Source organism: Lactuca saligna, chromosome 8 (assembly GCF_052625555.1).
Source record: "Lactuca saligna cultivar CGN05327 chromosome 8, ASM5262555v1, whole genome shotgun sequence".
Classification (NCBI taxonomy): domain Eukaryota; kingdom Viridiplantae; phylum Streptophyta; class Magnoliopsida; order Asterales; family Asteraceae; genus Lactuca; species Lactuca saligna.
Genome location: NC_136424.1, coordinates 276,811,772 through 276,829,504, shown reverse-complemented (window position 1 = coordinate 276,829,504; position 17,733 = coordinate 276,811,772). Strand labels below are relative to the sequence as shown.

The window sequence follows — 17,733 nt, the reverse complement described above, 5'->3', positions numbered from 1 at the left end:
TCCACCAATGTTTCTGCTTTTTATGATTTTGGGATTGTACTCTGATAACTATTTCCACTTTAATGTGCTTTCGAATGGTTGATAAAAATAAATGATGTTTATATGTTGAACTAAAAATGAGATTTTCACCTTATGTTTTTGGGTCTTTACATGGGGGGGGGGGTGTAGGTTTGGGTTCCTTCTTATATTTTTAATTTCATAAAATATTAAAAAAACCGATTAAAGAAGAAATTTCAATTGAACTGCCCTTAACCTTGACACTTAATTTCAATTTGAACAGGGACCTCATCTACAACAAAACATTCTGAAATGGACGAAATTTATATGTTGGAAACTTTTTTGGAATTTAGTCAAAGAAAATTGCAAACCATTGTGACCATTTTTGAAATTTACTCTTTGAATTTTCATCGTGATAGAAAAGAGAAGAACAATGTATCTTGAGAAATATATGCAAATGATATATTGGATGGAACTGTTTATTATTCTATTTGGGGGTACGTTTAGTGAAGAAAATGAATAACATGTTAAAAATCCATGAATCCAAACATGCTTTTCTAATTAAATGAAAATCATATTAAAATGCCAAAATTTTAATTACGTAACATTTTGTTTTCATTTCATTTATCTACATAGTGATGTGTTTATATAATGAGAGATCCATGTTATAACTTTGGCACAAAATTTTATTACCTTTTTTTTATATTCAAACAACATATTGTAATGGAGTTTTCTACATGTTTTTCGTTCATCACAGGCTTAATCTTAATGCTTTTGCAGCTGTTGTTGTGGAATAGAAGCTTGTATGCTAAGGGATGCTATACGTCCATCTTTAGCTTTGGTGACTCCCTGGCCGACACGGGTAATGTTAAACAACTCGCTGCCATATCCCACATGGAAGTTCAGACTCTTCAGTTTCCTTATGGTGAAACCTTCTTTCATGAACCCACTGGTCGTGCCTCCAACGGACGCCTCGTCATCGATTTCCTGGGTAACTCATCATCGATTTGAAATGATTCATAGTTGTAGATATGTGATATCTTGTAAATAGTATCTAATAGAGTACATACTATAATTGGGTTAAACGTTGCATTTAATTTTATAGGAATAAAGTTATTCATGTTCTATGTGAATTAATGACTTTACATTTTCTTGCTGTTCGTGAACCTGAGAGTCTTGGGTTGCCACTAATACCACCGTTTCTGCATGATAATGAGAGTGACAATATGGTGGCGTTGGGACCATGAGTTAATTATGCAGTCGTGGTAGCAATAGCATTGGATACATCATTTCATGAAACAAGAGGGATTGTTGGTCCTACAGCAAACATATCTTTAGGAGATCAATTGACATGGTTTAAGCGATCATTGGCTTCTATTTGCAGCAACGCTTCTGGTAATGACACATTAAGTCATTGTGATATATACAATTATCTGATAATTTTATAAACTATTTTAAATTGTCTAAATTATATACCACACATATTATAATCTATATATAACGGGTATCAAAATGTATAAACAAAAATATATATTACAACATTCAGTAAGATAAAAATACAAAACATCTATTATCACATTTGTATTAAAAGAAGATATATATACAACGAATAATAAAAACTATAAAAAAAAAAAAAGGCAAACACTACAACTTTTAAAAGCATAAAGACACTAAAACATTAGTTATAATATTTATGTGAACTCTTCATATTTAAATCACGAATCTCTTCAAATACATTAATGTTTTTATAGAACAAAACTTTATAACCTTATAAACCAAAGAAAAATAAAAAAAAAAAAAATTATTATTGATTATTAATTAATAATCATAAGTTAAAAACTCATAAATTGTAACTAATAGATATACATAAAATAGAAACTCTTGAGTTGTAGTGTGACTTTCAAATGAATACGTATATTTATTATTAGTATTATTATTATTATTATTATTATTATTATTATTATTATCTAAATAATTGGTTTCGATGTATCATTTTAATTACTCCAATTTAGTAAACATAAAGATATTTAATTATAAATTTATAACATATATATGTGCATATATATGTTGAACAAATCACATATAATATATATTTTGGTAAATGTCATATGTAATTCTTGTAGTAATATGAATTATATACTTTCATGTGAAGAACATTTCATGAGAAGTCAATCATAATTACATATCAAATGTTATAAATTATGTTATGTTTTAAATATTTTCTTGTAAATATGTTGTGTAGGATAACCCAATAAAAAAATAATAGAAAATAAACATAATAAAAATAGAAAAACTACAATCAAATAAATAAGAACACTGTGTGGTATATTATATAATTTTTTTTTATGTAAATGTACATTTAAATCAAAAGAAAAAACTAATATTCGTATACTTTGCTCAAACAAAAAAAAAACTATATTTGTTTTCATAATCTATTTTCTTCATTTAACACTATTCAACCATAGAAACTTGATGACAATTCTTCACTAACCTGCAATGAAAATGTATTTTCTTGAAAAAAAAAAAAGAATCAGAAAGATATTCCAAGCAAAACATTGATGTGTGGAGAATCACATTCAAGATTGAGTAGTACACAGAAATCCCATATAAAGATCAAATAAGAAGCTAAATATAAAGAAAGAATAGAAAACCTTCAATTATTTTGGTTGAAAGAAAAATCATATTACATATCATCGATGCGACATAACCCATTTCTTCAAATTATCATACTTGGATCGTGAATGCTTTATGTTGAAGATAATTGTGTTTCGTCTTGGGCCCTTTTGTTTTACAACCGGATTGGGCTTGTCAATCCGTGTTCAACTAGATTAGCCTTCTTTTTCTTAGGAAAACTGTTAGGGATTCATTATAAATATATGCATGCATGTATGCGTATAGTAACGGTTGTCACTCTCATTGATTATTTGTAAAACCTAAAATCCTCTACAGTTGATGTTCTTTATCGAGCTCTTCTGAGGATTGTTTATCAAATCATTCGACACCTTTTGATCCATTCACTTGTTCTTAATTGATTATCTAAGCTGTTTCTTTTCCTGTTTCATAGATCTAATCGATCTTCTAGTTTGTATTAATTTCAACAATTGGTATCAGAGCAGGAGCCTGTGTAATCGATACACTTCTTTTCTGTGAAAAAGCTTCGATTAGGGTTATTCCGCATTCATTGATATTTATTGAGCCGTCATCTCATAATTGACGTATCTCAATATTTATTGTTTTTGCCCTAATTTTATATATTACAAGTCTGATCTTTGAACAGGGTATTCGATCAATTATGGACGAGTCACAATCCAATCCCATCAATATTTCAGACAGCATTGGATCAACAACTAAGATTCCCATCCTGTACACCCATGATTATGAAGTCTGGGCGAATCACTTTGAGGATTATGTCATAGGATCTGAGGATAATGGATACCTCATCTGGGAAGCAATTATCTCTGGACCGTTTTCTCATTCAGCAACTTCAAGGATTATTAAAACTCAAAAGGAGTATAATGATCTTCTAAAAGATGTTAAAGATGTAGCGCAAGACGAAAAAGTTAAATTTCAATGCAATATCAAAGAGCTAAGATTGATCAGATTTGCTCTTCAATCCGATACTTTTAGGCTGGTAAGTTCATGCACGACTGCAAAAGAAATATGGGACAGGCTACGTGAATTGTACTCTAGAGATGAAGATCTTGAACACTCCATTCAAACTTTACTCTTGTCTGAGTTTTGGTGAATTCAAGCAAGGAGCAGAAGAAACGGTGACTCAAACGTTCGATCGCTTCAATCATCTTCTTAGCAAGATGATCAAACATGACATAGAAAGAAAGCTTATTGAACATAAGGTTACGTTCTTGAATGGACTCACGTCTGAGTGGAGAGTAATCGTGTCCACAGTTAAAGCACACGAGCAATTCAAATCCTATTCTTTGGCGAAACTGGTGGGCATCCTAAAATCTCAAGAAAAGATCGTATTACAGGAGAAAATCGTGGTTTCAAGTCTAGGTTCGTTGTCCCTCCTATCGAAAAGCAAAGCTGTGATAGAGGACGAAGAGCTCAACTTGGATGATTATGATCTCACGTCTGAAGACTACGCTATGATGGTGTCAAACCCTAAGAGATTCATCAAGACGAGATTCCCCACCAACAGGAACCGAAACTGGCAAGGAAGCTATAGCGCTGAAAAGGTCAAAGATGAACCGAAAGCTGAAGAATCAAAGAAGGAACCGAAGGCTGAAGGAGATTCTGGAGTAAGCTGCTACTATTGTGGAGGCAAGAACCATTATGCAAAAGATTGCGTCCTCAAAAAGATGGCAGAAAAGAATGAAGAAAATGATGAAGAAACTGTGTTGATGAAAAATCTTGATGAGTTAAGGAAGAAGAAATCTGCTGCTAACCCTTCTATGAATGCTTTAATTGTGCAGGGCTCGGTAGCTGATGATGAGTTCGGTGGCGTGGAGGTCTGGTCAACCGACTCCGAAGATGAAGAAGTAAGGAAGCCCTCACATAGAAAGGCCTATGTAGAAAAAGAAGAAAGTAGTGGAGGAAGATGCTTGATGGTGTTTGACGTTTCTCAAATGAGGGGATACAACACTGATGGTGGAAATAATGACAAGGAACAGCAGAATCTGTGCTTTACTGCCAAACCACTCAGCGTGCAGTTCAACGAACTTGATGAACTGATCAAAAAGGTACAATCCGTTTTTGTCTCATTTAAAGTCCCACTATGCTCTTATGAAAAGGAATTAAAAAGTGTTAATTCGAGAATCTCTCATCTAGATAGTAGTTTAACTCAAACTCGGGTCACCAATTCTAACCTAACTGATCAATTAAGTAGGGTGTCTTCGAAGAGTGAGGAACGGCGGATGTGGATCGAACTGAAGGAGTCGGAGTTAATCAAAATAAAAGATGAAAACATTTATTTGCAAAGAGACAATTTAAAGCTTTTGAAACAGTGAAATGTTTTTTTTGTCTAATTGCCAAACGTCTTTATTCTAATATTTCTCAGCTTCATTTGAATTGTGAAATAGGGCAAAAGATTAATCGCATGATTTTACCCTTTCTTGAGTTTAAGGAAGATGAAATTGATGCTGATGCTTATAATTGTGAGAGTATTATTTCGTCTGAGGATGTTAATCCAACATATTTGTATGGACTGGAGAAAATAGAATCTTTCATAAAATCCAAGGACCACAAGAACATGCTCAAAAATATTTTGGATGAAAATGATAAACAGAAGCTAAGAACCGAAACCATACAAAAATTTGACTCACTGAATGTCAATTTGAGCTCAGAAAATAAGATTGATGTTGAAAATGCATCTGAGCTTAATGAAGACGATAATATGAGTGAAATTTCTGTAGAGGACATGGTTGATTGTTCAGAATTTGTCAAGAATGAACCAGAGAACCACAAAAATCTTATTTCAGAAAATTATGTGGAGTTTGCTCGGTTGTCCCAACAAAAGTCCCCGACTCTTGTAGAGAAGGCAGTTGTATACCAAAAGGTTAGAACCACTCCGAATCAAGTGTACAAAGTCACAGGTGTAACCGAACATCAGACTATTGAACTAACAGCTATTGTGAACGAAGACAATGCTGATGGCTGTGATGAGTTCTTCTGGTCAGCTCCCATTGACAATGCTAATGAAACGATAGGTTTGTCAGAATGGACTTCATGGAAAAGCAAAGGCAGATACATACCAGAACCTTTAAATAAACCTGATGTCTTCAACGTGGCGAGTACCAGTGGAACTAAAGATGTCCCTCAAGAGAAAGAAATTCCTGCAAAAGGAGTCACATCTCCAAGTGCAACTACATCAGTTCAGAGTGAATCAGTCAATGAAAATCAAAAACATAAAGCTAACATCCATCATCAACCAAAGCAGATGAGAAATCAAAAACGAGAAAGGAATCAGAGATACATGAAGAATCTTTCAGAGAGAAAACAATTTTGGCAATCGCAAAATGCCTATTTCTCATATCAAGACAGGAATTTGAAACCAACAAAAAATCTTGTTGGATCAACGGAGCAAAGTAGTAATCGAAAGCAGAGTCTCGGTTCTGAGCAAAGTAGTAACCAAAAGCAGAGTCTCGGTTCTGAGCAAAGTAGTAACCGAAAGAAAAGTCTCGGTTCTGAGCGAAATAGTAACCGAAAGCAGAAGCTCAGTTCTGAGCAAAGCAACAACCGAACGCATAGATTCGGTTCAGAGAATGATTTCTACCAAAAGTACAGGTTCGGTTCGGAGAGCAAAAGAGACCAAAAATCTAGGTTTGGTTCCACTGATAATCAAAACCGAAAGAGTCACCTAGAATATCAAATCAAGAAATCTCATTCTTCTTCTCAATCTCATCCTAATTCTTCCAATCATTCCTCATATCAATCTCATTCTAAATCTCCAACTGACCTAAAAGGAAAATCTGAGGTTTCGTCAGTTAAATCAAAGACTAAACCAAAACCTCTAGATCCCACAAAGATTAAGGTTTACACCATCAAAAAGAAAAGTGAAACAACTTCGATAAAAAGAACATTTTTGGTTGATATCTCTTTTTCTACTCCTATTTCAGTGAAAGGCTCACGTGGACCCAAGAAAATTTGGGTTCCTAAATCTGCTTAATTTTTGCAGGTAATCAGTGACGAGCAGTATGACGAAGAATGGTACATTGATAGTGGCTGCTCGCGTCACATGACAGGGAGGAAGGAAGAACTAAGGGAATTCAGATCTCTTTCAAACGGTGGAAATGTCAAATTTGGGAACAATTCCTTCAGAACCATTAAAGGCTACGGGATGATTACAAACGGTGATTTCTCAATCAGGAAAGCTGCCTATGTAGAGGGACTACAACACAATCTCATCAGTGTATCTCAGCTTGTTGGAGGTACTGGTCTCAAAGTCTCATTCGATGATGAAGGTTCACAAATTATTGAGAAGAAGACGAACAAAGTTATTCTCCAATCAGAGCGCAAAGGTGAAATGTTTCCCCTAAATCTCAAACCAATCAAAGGAAACCCAACCATCTGTCTGTTATCCAAAGCACCATCTGACGAAAGCTGGCTGTGGCACAGAAGACTCTCTCATCTCAACTTCAAAGATATCAACAAACTTGTCACGGGAGGTCATGTGAGGGGTCTCCCACTGCTCAAGTATGACAGAGATCATCTGTGTGCTGCATGTGAAATGGGGAAGCAGAGTCATCAAAGTCATCCATCCATAATAAACACTAAAGTCGTTGAACCACTTGAATTACTTCATATCGATTTATGTGGTCCATCTTCTATAGAAAGCATTGGTGGTAGCAAGTATATTCTTGTTATTGTTGATGACTTTTCTCGTTTTACATGGGTGTTCTTTCTGAAGCTTAAATCTGAAGCGACTCACAAGCTAAAAGTGTTCATCAAGCAGACTGAAGTACAGCTGAAGAAGGTCGTTCGCAACATCAGAAGCGACAATGGGTTGGAGTTCAAAAATAAAGAACTTGAAGAATTCCTGGAAGAAAAGGGAATCAGTCACAACTTCTCAGCTCCCTACACACCTCAACAGAACGGGATTGTCGAAAGACGAAACCGATCCTTATGTGAAGCTGCCCGAACAATGCTAAGTTTTGCTTCCTTACCTTTATATTTTTGGGCTGATGCTATTTCTGCTACCTGTTTTACATAGAACAGGTCGTATCTTAACAAACGCTTCACTCTCACTCCTTATGAGATCATCAACAACAGGAAGCCAAATGTGAAGTTCTTCCATGTATTCGGTTCCAGATGCTTCATTTTCAATTCCAAAGAACACCGCAACAAGTTTGATGTCAAGGCTGACGAAGGGATATTTCTGGGTTATTCTCTTACTTCCAAAGCATACAGAGTGTTAAACAAGCGTTCAAGGAAGATCGAAGAAACTTACTACGTGACTTTTGATGATAGCTATGTTAAGAAGCTAAAGGCCAACGAAGACACAACTGGAGAAATCTTTCTTCAAACTGGCCAAGTCACAGCCTCGGTCGCTAATCTATTCGAGAAATTCATGGAGCTTTTTGATGAACCAGAGAAGGCCACTCTTCCTGAAGCCAGTGCAGTAGACAACAGTGTAGATCACTTGAAGCAACTTATTAACGATGTTGCAAGAAGAATGAATGAAGAAGAATCGAGTTCACAAGACTCTCCCCAACATAATGCATCAGTAGAGGGGGAGTATCCACTAGCATCCCAGCAAAGTTCACAAGTTGAGGGGGAGCTAAGGTCTCAACCTCCAACCGAGAGTGCTTCACCAACCGAGAGTGTCTCACCAACCGATAGTGCTTCACCAACCGAGAGTGTCTCACCAACCGAGAGTGTCTCACTAACCGAGAGAGGCTCACCAATTGAAAATGCCCCACCAACCGTAGGTTCATCAACACCTGGAAGATCATCACCTCAAGACACCACTATAGCTCAAGATTCACAAGACATTCCTGCAAGATCACATGTCGAGGGGGAGCATGCTGATATGTCATACGACTTCGACAGTCTGTCCGAACCAGAAGAAATGATAAATGCTGAATTGGATCCATCCTTTGATCCAAACTTCCCTCCTCTCACCAAATGGACCAGAAATCATCCTATCTCTTAGGTTGTCGGTAATATCTCAGAAACAGTTCTGACCCGATCTCAACTCAAGGCAAAACAAGCATTCTTGTACTCAAAAGTCGAATTCTGCATGTTTAACTCATTCGTATCTAAAGTTGAACCAAAGACAGTTAAAACTGCTCTTGATCACTCTGATTGGGTTCAAGCAATGCAAGACGAACTGAATGAATTTGAAAGGAACAACGTCTGGCGTCTTATTCCAACTCCTCCACATGCCTCGGTTGTTGGTCTCAAATGGGTCTTTAGGAACAAACTTGACAAGGAAGGGAACGTTATCAGAAACAAAGCTCGTCTGGTCGTCAAAGGATACTGTCAGGAGGAAGGCATTGACTATGAAGAGACATTCGCTCCGGTAGCTAGGCTGGAATCTGTGAGAATATTTCTTGCTTATGCTGCTCACAAAAACTTTGAAGTCTTTCAAATGGACGCCAAGTGTGCATTTCTCAATGGAGATCTCGAAGAGACTGTGTATGTGGAGCAACCTCCTGGATTCGTGAATGAAAAGTATCTCGATCACTGTTACATTTTGGATAAAGCTGTGTATGGTCTGAAACAAGCACCGAGGGCCTGGTATGAAACGCTAACTAAATTTTTAAAGATGTCCAAATTCAAACAAGGTTCGGTTGACCCAACCTTCTTTCGCAAAAAGAAAGGTAACCACCTTATGATAGTTCAAATTTACGTTGATCATATCATCTTTGGCTCCACGAATCCAAGCCTAACAGCTGAATTCAGAAAGCTGATGGAGACTAAATTTGAAATGAGCTCAATGGGTCCCATTAACTTTTTTCTTGGTTTAAATATCAGACAGGGACCGGAAGGCATCTTTATCAACCAGGAAGCTTACACAAAGAATCTCTTAGCAAAATTTGGCATGATGGGAGATTCAAAGGTCAAAGTCCCAATGGCATTCGGCACTAAGCTCACTCCATCCCTGGACAAACCGGCTGTTGATCTTACACTTTATCGTCAAATGATAGGCTCTCTAATGTATCTTACTGCTAGCAGACCTGACATAATGTTTTCTGTTTGTTACTGTGCTCGGTTTCAGGCAAATCCAAGGGAACCTCATATGCTTGCAGTGAAAAATATATTCCGTTATCTCAAGAGAACTACCTCTTTAGGTCTATGGTACCCTTCTAACTCAGGCTTCTTCGTTCAAGCCTACTCAGATGCAGACCTTGGTGGTTGTGGTCTCGACAGGAAAAGCACCACTGGCGGCTATCAATTCCTCGATGGGAAGTTAGTTAGCTGGCAGTCAAAGAAACAAACGTGCGTGTCTCTGTCTACTGCTGAAGCAGAATACATCACCGCTGCTTCCTGTACCTATCAAGTGATTTGGTTCCAGAGTCAACTCCGAGACTATGGACTCAATATGAAAAAGATCCCACTATATTGTTACTCTGAAAGTGCAATTAGGATTTGTCATAACCCAGTGCAACACTCCAAGACCAAGCACATCGCACTGCGGTATCACTTCATCAAAGATCACGTGGAAGATGGAAACGTTGAAGTACACTTTGTTCGAACCACTGATCAGTTGGCTGATGTCTTTACTAAAGCTCTTCTTGAAGCGTCTTTCAACAAAATTCTACAAGGCTTAGGTATGATGGTAGGAGAGTCGGTCCCAAATCCTTAACTCTCTAACTAAGAATCAGGAACCGAAGTAGACAGACCGCTCGGTCTCTCTCTGTTCTGAAGATTTCATGGATCCGAAGTAAACAGACCGCTCGGTCTCTCTCTGTTCTGAAGATTTCATGGACCCGAAGTAAACAGACCGCTCGGTCTCTCTCTGTTCTGAATACTTAATGGACCCGAAGTAGACAGACCGCTCGGTCTCTCTCTGCTCTGGTGATCTAATAGAACCGAAATAGATAGACCGCTCGGTTCCTCTCTGTTCTAAATTTTTTTTTATGTCACCGAAATACACAGATCGCTCGGTCTATCTATGCTTCAATTTTTTTTATGTTGTACATTTTATCTTTTTGTTTTTATTTCTTTTTCAGAAAAATTTCAAAATCACAAAAACATTTTCTCTCTCTGTTTTTATTTCTTTTTCAAAAAAAAAAAAAAAATTCCAAAATCACAAAAATAATTTTTTTCTTTTCTTTTATTCCGTTTTTCTTACTTATTTTCAACTACTCGCATGTTCTGGTTGGTATTTGATTTGTGCAGGTCACTTCAAGTATCACCTTCGATAGTGTTCACCCAGGTATATTTTATTTTTCTCTCAAACTAGTTAGACGTCCCTAGAAGCATGCTGCTGTATGTTGTCGCAAGCCTCTATGACCTCGAGTACGCCTTAATGATTCGATCAATTCCTATCGTCTCTTCCCAATCAGGCTCTTCTCTCACACTCGGTCTAGAGCTACCTTACTCTACTCATTTGATACATGAGTTCCTCTGCTTTGTCCCACTTCTGTAGCAGAAGGTACGTTCGGTCTCTTAACCACCTCCTCAAATTCTCCATTTAACTTCGATTCCCCAAAGTAACCCTTGATACTTTCGGTCTTTACCACTGAGGCTTATGGTTACACAACCTCTGTGTTTATGATCTTGGATTCGTTTACCACATTCCTCGTGAAACCCAACATCCAATACCTACAATGAATTGACGGAGTGTGTTATACTCAAAATGTTACTTGAAAATCTCATTTTCTGTTTGCGTGTCCTTTTATGAAATCGTCTCTACCTAAGACATTTCTTCCCAAAGAGGTCCAGTTTAATTTTTTTTTTGAGATTTCTATTTTATCCCATGCTTGTCACTAAATAATTCCCACCTACCTGTTCAACAGATGACATCGATCTCACAGGTACCTCTGCCAACACTCAGTTTCATGTTGAAACTTGATGTTCGGTTCGAGAACAGCCACCCCACCTCCTATGCTCAAAAGATGCCTTTCATTGTTTATTCACAGACAATTGATCGTATTTCTAGGGAAACCACACAAGCACTTCAAGTCTCTCTTGGCTTTGAAGGAAGTGATTCTTGCCTGGAATCTTCCGTCTTCTGTCTTCTTCATAGACAACACTCACATCTCAAACACCTTTGATTTATTTCTTTATCTTTCACACTCTTATGCACGAAAATTAATTTTTTCCAACATTCTGATTGTTGTTTGGTATATGGTTTTAAGTTACAGATGTAACCAAACAAGGGCGAAAGGAATTTCAAACGGTACAAAAATGATTTGGGCGCATGCAATTGATTCATATCACACCCACGTGTGCTGACGTATTCCTGGGATACACCATAACTTCGAATCACGCTTTTTCAGGTGATCGTGTTCTTTGGCATTTATCTCCCACGTAATTCTCTCTCTCTGAAAAGTTTCCACTGTTCATCTTCTTCCTCAATTCAACAATGGCGACTTCTTCTTCTGCACAAGATCAAACGGCATCTTCATCTTTGCTCTCCATCAAGCCCAATCAAAACATGATTATAGAGATGACCCCGTTCTTATATGATTCGTACATGCTACACGTGGTGGAATGCCTAAAATATTCCCCATTGCTGTTGGCACTCACGCAGGTGGAAGCCGTTCCAATGTCCCTGCTTTCTCAAGTCTACACAACAGCAAACTACGACAAACATAAAGATCGCATATACTTCACCATCCATGACAAGAAAACCTCCGTATCAAAAAACAAGTTTTGCTCTCTTCTAGGGCTTGCGGTTGATTCTTCCGTCATCTCACCGGATTTTGTTACTACGACCCAACTGTTCTCGATGATGTACGAGATGGATTATACCGATGTTCTTACATCGATCGCCAAGGTCAAGAAATCCTGTCTTCCTTCTCAGTGGAATGGCTTGCTTACCCTTCTAATCAAGGGTTTAGCGGAACGTTGTGGTGGTTCTGATACCACGAGTAAAGGATTTCTCACCATTCTTTATGGTCTTTACAACGGCATCAATCTAGATTATGGCTCCATAATCTGGTCTCAAGTCGTTCAGAGTCTCAACACCTCTACACGGTACTCTGAGATATCATGCGGCCGTTTCTGGACGCTTATCACAAAGAAGGCTATGGATTCCCTTGAAATCCCGGTGATGAAGGATGCTCTTATGGCTTCAATTGCCTCTTACCACACTAAGAAGATCATCGTTTCTGATCCAAGTAAGTTTCTCCATTATGGATTAATCCCTGAATCCATGTACAGGTGTGTCACGCCTCACAGCCAAATCATGGCTGACTATAGCACCAGAACACCCTTGCCTCCAAGGGTTCTATCCGATGAACAGAGAGCTGCACTAGAAGCCCTTGATCAACCTGCCAACCGTGGCAAGAGGGCCGACCAAAAGGAGAAACCAAAGAAGAAAGAAACTGAACCGAAAAAGGAGAGAAAGCAAAGATCCTCCAAACGCAAATCCGATGTAGAGGAACCTTCTCTGTCCAAATCAAAGAAGGTCAACAAGATGGCTAAAAGAGCCAAAGGGTCTCCTTCTCCTGGCTCTGCTCCTAATGACCCATCCGACACAGAGGCTGCTGCTCCTCCAACCGATACAACAATTGCTCAGTCTCCTCAACAACCATCTTCTCCTACAGGCATTCATCTTCCCTCTCCACCAGCCTCTCCCAAAATTACCAAATCACCCACTCTCCCAACTTCTCCTAAAATTCCTACCCCACCCCAATCACCAACACAGAAGGTCCCACTTTCTGTTCCTATAACCATCCCTCCTACTAAAACAGAACCAACCATTCCCTTCTCTGTTACTCAACCTACATCCTCTATCCCCACACCAATTATCACCGAATCAATTACTATCACCTCTTCCCAACCACCAGTAACAGTCAATGTATCTGATACAGGGGCTACTACTATGGTTGATACCCCCGTTATCAACATCCCACCATCTCCTTCTCCATCCTCCAACTCCGGTGCTACCTTGGGCGGTGATGATGAAGAGTACGATTCTCTTTATTATAGCCCATACCGGATTCCCACAGACACTGATGCCGATACCCCTGTTACTAGTCAGCAAATTCAAGAAATTCACGACAAACTCGATAGTCTGTTGGCTGGTAATAAAGCCTACGGGGGTGTCGTGCTGAAAGCCTTCATTGAGTCTGCGATCAAGACATACACTGACGCTCTGGATCGTTCCACTGATGCCATCGACAACTCAGCTGCTTCATGCTCCAAAGCCACAAAGGAAGTTTCTGAGGTTGTTCACACAACTCAGATCTTTCTTGATTCTCTAAAAGCACATGCTGATTCCAGTGCGGCTAAATTTCAGACGTCAGTCGACTCCTTCTCGGCTACCCTTCAGGGTGAAACCTCCAAGTTTGAGGCTCTGCGTGCTGACCTCAAAACTGAATCCACCACCTTTCTCAAATCTTTGGATTCACGTTTTGCTTCTCTAGCAACAGACAGCACCTTAAAGGAAGATCTTGTCAAGCATCAGGCAACTATCGACCTACAGAAGATACAACTGGCCCAGGCACAACAAGAAATTTCTTTGCTGAAAACTCAGCGGTCAGTTCTTCAAGGTTGCGCTGGTGATGTCAAGAATATGTTGACAAATGTTCATGACACTCATGATCCCTTCCTTACCCTTACTATCAGACAACATCTCCAGGCTAAACTCCTTCCTGCAATTAACATCTTGAGCGAAATGAAGGGTGTTTCGGAGAGGCTTGTTCTTCCGCGACAAGGGGGAGAGGAAGGTTTATCAAAGACAGAACCGAAGGTTAATGTAGCTTCGGGTTCTGGGAAACAGTTCCTTGTTGAGAGCGAGTCAGATACAGATGAAACTATCATTGAAGCTCTTCAACGAAAGAAACGGGACAAAGAGCTAGATGAAACTCTTAAAATAGCTCGAGAGGCCGAGGCTAGGGAAAGAAAGACCAAGGAGGATGAGGAAGCTATACAAGCCAAGAAGACTCTGTTCCCAGAATGGGATAGAGACACACTCATCAATCAAGCGATTGAGTTTCCCTCCATATATTGGTTGGAACCGATTGCATCTTTCGAGTGTGAAAATACCAAAGAATCGCAGTTTGACATGCCAATCACGCGAAAAGCTTTTACATTTCATTGCTTTGATGTCACTGCCGATGTCCCTCATCCAAACTTGAAGGTTGACAGAGAATTAATAGATTTCTATTTGAAGTATTGTCAACCGCAGTACTTGACATGGAGTGCACAGAAGATAATCAAAGTCAAGGTACTGAAACCAACACAGGCTGGGAAATTTGTGAATGTTAACTTCAAAATCAACAGAGGATCGGCCAACACAGAACATTTTATTTCTCTGGCAGATCTTCCCAGTCTGAATCCGCATGATTGGATTCTGCTATACAACATTCTTCTCTCTAATCAAAGAGAGTATGAATCGATTCTGAAACATCTCAAAAGAATGTTGGCTTCCTATATCCATGAGCTCGCCACTATGGATCAGGAAATAGCAAAAATCATGAACAAGAAACCGACCGTCAAGCCTACTTCCAAGACAGGAGACGTACACAAAATGAAGTTAGGCCAAATTGATTCTTCAAATCTGATGGTCATGTTCACAAGAGGCGACAAGCACAAGTTTCTGTTTGCACTGGTAGACAAGCTTCTGTTTTCAACAGATTGTCTGGAGCATATCATAAATATCATTCACCGATGCAAGCAGAACTCCACAGCAGATAAGAAGAACTTCACTGATATGCTTCGATGGTATATTACCTTCAGGCATCACATTCTGGCTATTATACCGAGGATTTTTGAGACGGTAAAGAAGCCTTCTGCTGTTAAAAGAGAATGAAGATTATGTGCCAAAGACGCAAAGGGGGAGATTGTTGAAGATAATTGTGTTGCGTCTTGGGCCCTATTGTTTTACAACCGGATTGGGCTTGTCAATCCGTGTTCAACTAGATTAGCCTTCTTTTTCTTAGGAAAACTATTAGGGTTTCATTATAAATATATGCATGCATGTATGCGTATAGTAACGGTTGTCACTCTCATTGATTATTTGTAAAACCTAAAATCGTCTACAGTTGATGTTCTTTATCAAGCTCTTCTGAGGATTGTTTATCAATTCATTCAACACCTTTTGATCCATTCACTTGTTCTTAATTGATTATCTAAGCTGTTTCTTTACCTGTTTCATAGATCTAATCGATCTTCTAGTTTGTATTAATTTCAACACTTTAACTATATGAAAACTTTTGAGTCACAGTACCTTTAACCAAATGATGAGTTTTTGTAAGAAAAACGCATTAATATAACTACATATATAATAAGAGAATACAAAATATTATAGGAAATTTATAAATATTATAAATCTTATTAACTAGGGAATATAAATACTTATGTAGGTTTTGAATCAATATGGTTTGAGAAAACAAAATATCTCTAAACATATGATTTTGAATGGTCTCATTTATACTACTGGAAAAAATATATAAGACGATCAAACTATGAAAACAAAATGATAGGTTCATCCACAACCTTGACTTGTAGAGCTCTTTTAGGGACTCCATCAATGCAAATACGTTCTAAACAAATTATTCCTATTGAAATATTTTCTTTTCATTTTCTTATGACATCGTTTTTACATGTAAGAGTTTATATAGCATATTTTATGTTTAATGCTAAATTAATTACATAGAATACATTTGAAAATATGAAAATGACAAAGGTGTTTCAAATCAATATGGTGCTAAGAAATATAGTAATTTGAAAATATGAAAATACAATGGAGTTTCAAATCAATGTGGTGCTTAGAAAAAATCTTATATTATAAGATATATAGATGTAGATACGGATTATAATTGTCTAAAAAGTAAAATATTATTGTTTATAATTTTGAGATTCAAAACTATTTAGTGAGTCCTATTGATCGATTAAAATTGTTGGCAGATTGTAGAAACTTAATTGGACGTTCTTTGATCCTAATGGGAGAAATAGGAGAAACCGATTACAACACTGCAGTATTTGAATATAAGCCAATCGAGGAGGTCAAATCATACGTTCCTCTTGTTATTGATACCATCATCTCAGCAGTCAATGTAACTACTCAAATCATTCAAAATATATTTTAAATTATCAGCACCAACATGATCACCACTTACAATTTTAATTTCCTTTTAATTCTAGTATATCATTTTGTCATGGATTTTAAATACAGGAGCTAATTGATATGGGGGCTCAAACACTAGTTGTTCCAGGATCCTTTCCACTTGGGTGTTCTAGTTCATTTCTAACAGTTCGTGCTTCGAAAAACAAAAAAGATTATGATAACAGAACTGGTTGTCTCATCAGGTACAATGAACTTGTCGAATACCACAATGATCTGCTAAAAAAGAAACTAAACCACCTTCGAGAGGTTCATCCGAATGTCATCATCATTATGATGACTACTACAATGCTGCCATGCAAATTATCTATTCTCCTCTTAAATTCGGTACAAAGCATGTTATAATATTTATAGTGCTACACGATTTACCATGTTATTGAGTAATTTAGTACCTTGATTTACGTTCTTGTTGGGATTGAATTCAAAATTTTCAGGATTCACAAATCCGGTTTTGAAGTCGTGTTGTGGAGGTGGAGGCCCATACAACTACAAAATCAATTCGTTGGCGCAATGTGGACATGTACTTGCGACTGTGTGTAATGACCCAGATGCGTATGCTTATTGGGATGGAATACACTTTACAGAAGCTGCATATAGAATAAGATTCAAGAGTTTATTTAAAGGCCAATATACTACACCCCGCTTTAATTCCTTGTGTCGTACACCTACACCTACATCAACATCACAAGTTGGAGTTGCTTTATCGGGATCACAAATACAACGTTGACCTATCATAGCATGCAAAGACATGTACTTTCCGCCTAAAATGCCTTACAAATATTTCATAAATTGTTACTGTTTATGTAAACTACATACATAATTAAAATAAATAATTGGCATCCACAATCCATATAGTTTAATGAAAAAACTTAAATAAAGTAGAATTTCTAGGAAGTAATGTAACCATTTAATGGATTAAAATCAACCCTAATGGATTAAAATAAATGTTGTTTAATGGATACCGGTTATGACCCAAAGTGGGAGTGCCGATACATTTTTTTTTAATGTAGGGGATATTTGGTACTTGTATTCAA

The 17,733-nt window shown here is 37.6% G+C and overlaps 1 pseudogene; it reads left to right on the top strand.

Annotated features, from left to right (window-relative positions):
- Window positions 1-695: 695 nt before the first annotated feature.
- Window positions 696-17,426, top strand: LOC145010677 (GDSL esterase/lipase At1g28610-like; annotated as a pseudogene).
- Window positions 17,427-17,733: the final 307 nt, after the last annotated feature.